Raw genomic sequence first — 4,015 nt, 5'->3', positions numbered from 1 at the left:
GAAAAGTTCCATCTTGTATACGATGGGGAATCAGAGGGAGTTATTTCCGAAAGGATAGTTGGGAAGTGGTCACTTCCATAAAGGTCATTATGAACAGACCAATCAAATTCATTCAGGAGGTTAGAAATAAGTGCCAGTTGCAGGATGCAGATAGGTGCTTGAATCATCATTAAATATGCACAGGTCATTATTGGAGATAAAATCTTCAAGTAGTTTGCCTTTAGTATTAGTGTTAATACAGACCCAGAGTGGGTCAGTACCGTTTAGGTCACCCATAATAACACATGGCTTCGGGAGTTGGTCATAGAGTGATTGAAGATCAGCCAGCTGAAGGTTCAAAGAAGGCGGAATATACAGAGAGCATAACGTAAATGCTACACCAGAGTAAGTCGCACTGCAACAGCTTGGAGATTAGTGTTAAGAGTGACAGGGCTGTGAATAACATCCTGCCGTATAAGGATAGTAGCCATATCACCGGGAGGGGATAAAGAGTGAGTGAGTGAGTTATTATTTAACGTCACATCGGCAATATTTCAGCCATATCGTGACGAAAACACTTGACATTGAAATAGAATATATAGAGAGATTACAAAAACCTGCCGACGAAGGACAGTAAAAGTACTAGATAATCTCAGATATCAATATAAAACTAGCGAAAAAAGCTAAAATATTCCAATTAAAGAAGACAATACAATGTAAAAATGGGCTATAGATCGTCAACAACTGAAGGTAGATCACCATACTAAGGCCCATGGGGACTTACATTGTCCACAGGTTTTCGCCTCTATGTAATCTATGTCATCTGCTGTGTAGATAAGTTTCCTCATGACATCAGCTGGATCAGAATTACCCATTGTCAGTTCTTGTGCCCTGCTGACTATGGACAGCTGTCTGATTCTTCTGTCCACCCCATGCTCCCCTTGTCCAATCTCAGGGAGGTTAGTCTAGTCTGAGAGCAGCTGAAGAGCAACTGCGACAGGGGCAACCTACAAATTTGGGGAAAATTTTATGATATAAATTTGCTTGGTGTTACAAGTGAAAAAGTAGGCACTTCTTAAGTTTAATTCAACCATCATTGCTTTCAGCTTCTTACTAGATTTCATTTAATAATATTCACCTCTGTCAATTCATCAATAAACTGTTTTGTTGCCTCCTGTGACAAACTCTGTCTGTCTTCAGGGTGTCTGGGGTCGAACTCCACCTCTCCCACTTCCTGTTTCTCCTTACCATAACTGAAAAAAAAAAAATTTTGATTTTATTTGACTGAAATTATTTAAAGACAGCTAGCTCTCAAATCAGAACTTGCATCTCGTTATAAAATTGAAACATTTGGAAGGAAATCCTTTGCTTGTTCTTCCTCTACTGTGGAACTCCCACCCTTGGCCATAAAATCAGCAGTTGACTTTACCCCATTTAAACGTTGGCAGATGACCCACCTGTTTTCTTCTCATTAAAACTAACTATATTTCCTTCACTTATATTTTCAGTATATAATTGTACCCATGTCAGCGCTGGAGCATGATTCTTGTAATATGGGAAAGGGTGCATTACAAATGCACATTTTTTTTATCATTATATAATATAAGTTTAGAATAAACATTAAGTACCATTGAGAATATGTGGAGTTAACAGATTAGTTATTATTAATTACCACACACCCAACAGTTTCAATCCTAAGCTTCTTTATAGGCACAGCTTCAGTCTGGCTCAAGGCTCTCCTCTTCCACAGACAGGGACCATATGTCACGGATGGCTTTTCAAAATCCTCAAGCGCATACAGGCTTGCTGCTATGTGTCGACAAGCCCCATCAGCACTGAAATATGAACACAAAATGATAAAGAAATTGAATGATATATTATATTAACACTGAAGTGTTTAAATGCCAATATATTAATTATAACATTTTATAAACGTGATATAAAAATCAATTACAATTTTCTTTTGAATAAAGGTTGCATTAAATAAATATTTCAAATACATGTATTGAAAATATATTCAGTGGTGGATAATTGTACTGAACATGCATTAAAACTTACCCGCCAGGACATTCACAAAATGCCAGTTTGATCACTGCTGTTGATTTTTCCATGAGGAACCACATATCATATGTTGGCTTTCCAAGATAGGAAGAATCCTTCTGTGTTGGTTTCACCTTTGACTTGAATGCACAAAGGTTACTGGCATCACTAATGTCACAATATTGGAGGTCTAACACATGACCATCATAAAACAAACGATAGTCCTCAAAAGACTTGAAAGCCTTCAATGTCCTCCTATCATAATCAGATCTATGAAATAACAGGTAGTTGAAGATATCATACAAGCCGAAGTCTGGGATGAGGCTGAAGTCAGATGTGTAAGTAAGAGCAAATGGATCATCAAAATCACAGTGTAAGTCCGTGAGACACTGCTTCATAAACGTTTCTGGTCGACAGTCATGTTGAAAATCGGGATCAGGCTCCAATTCAAGTTTGACAACTGCATTGGCTAAAGCTATGAGAACGTCTTTTCTGACCTGTAGTTGTTATTCCGTACTTTTTCAAATAATCTTTAAGTTCTGGGACTTTCAATTTCTCCATGGTAATTAATCATAACTTATATAAACTGCGTATTATGACATGGACCTGTCATCGGAGACGTGCCGACTACCAGATCTACATTTTAATTGCTCAGCCGAATTATGCAGCCTCAGAGAAATATTATATACACTAAAGGGACAAATTATATACAGGAACTATTTAGAACAAGTATTTCATTCACTTAATTCGATAAACTGCGAATAAATGTTACAACAAACGTGATCAGTATCTACAACGATGCTTGACAGACGCCATTTTGTACGAAAGCTTCACCTGGTCACGTGATCGCGTCATTAGTCACGTTACCACCGGAAAATGGTGGTAATCTTCTGTGCTGAAGATAAGATTATCCATAGCAACATAGACAACAATTTAGAGTGACGTCCCTTGACTGCATAGGGCAGACGATCGCTTGACCATAACAATGTAGTCGCCTCCGAGTAAAAAAGTCAGAAAAAGTAATTATTCTTCGCAAGAAATCGAAATCCTTACTGAAGATGTAGGGAAACACAATTCCGTGTTATCTGCAGCTTTTTCAAGTAGTATTACACACAAAATCAAGAATGGAATATGGGAAAAAATCGCAGACAGGTGAGTTGTTCTTTGGGTCACAATAAAAATTCTTGTTTCTAATCGATTTTGTACAAACTAAATAGATGGGCAGATCGGTTTTTATTTCTAACTCATCTACAAGTTTAATGAAAAAAAATTCATTATAGACCAATATTTACAAGTTGTAGTTTTTTTAAAGTGATGGTGATAATAGATATAAATCAATACGACTATAGGATACTAGTAGGCATATTCATCTTGATAAAGATGTAATGAATGATATTTTCAGGGTAAATGCTGCCAGTTCAGCCCATAGATCCGGTGCTGACCTGAGGAAAAAATGGAATGAGCTGAAGTAAGTGTGGATTTTTATTTATTGAGCAAACCTGATAAACAGACAGGCTTAGTAAATGCAATATATGATATAGTTTTTGCACTATTATCAACGGAAAAAATGATAAAATTATCACGTGTCTGTGCCAGTGGGATATATGTAATGAATTGTAGCAAAATAGACCATATTTTAATTGTCAATCAAACAATGGTTCTAATTTGAAATCTTAATTCTTGCAGATGTCAAACAAGAAAGAAGGCAATGTCTCAAAAAAGAGAGCTGGTGAAAACGGGTGGAGGACCTGCACCCCCGCCCATGTCACAAGTTGAAGAGAAGGTACTGTATATTTTAAAATTGGATAATTATTGAATAGCCTATGGCACATACTAAAAAAAATATTCAATGCTTTTCATGTTAAGAAAACATTTTTGGGTGTGTTTTAGGTCATCTCCCTTATTCCTAAGTGTCAGTTGGAGGGTTTGAAAGTAAGTACAAACAATCTAGTTCAAAATCAGGAATTTGAATAACTAACATATTATGTTTTGAATA

The 4,015-nt window shown here is 36.6% G+C and overlaps 1 long non-coding RNA gene across 1 annotated transcript; it reads right to left on the bottom strand.

Annotated features, from left to right (window-relative positions):
* Positions 1-947: 947 nt before the first annotated feature.
* LOC124286481 lies at positions 948-1,738 on the bottom strand. The gene is made up of 3 exons (XR_006901044.1): positions 1,659-1,738; positions 1,118-1,232; positions 948-986 (listed from the first exon to the last, which is right to left on the bottom strand). It is a non-coding gene; the product is annotated as an uncharacterized LOC124286481 (long non-coding RNA).
* Between the last annotated feature and the right edge of the window lie 2,277 nt (positions 1,739-4,015).

The sequence above is a fragment of the Haliotis rubra genome, unplaced genomic scaffold, assembly GCF_003918875.1.
Source record: "Haliotis rubra isolate DU_JTF1 unplaced genomic scaffold, ASM391887v1 Scf384, whole genome shotgun sequence".
Taxonomy (NCBI): domain Eukaryota; kingdom Metazoa; phylum Mollusca; class Gastropoda; order Lepetellida; family Haliotidae; genus Haliotis; species Haliotis rubra.
Note: the sequence above shows the minus strand (reverse complement) of the source record. Positions and strands in the feature narration are given on the sequence as shown.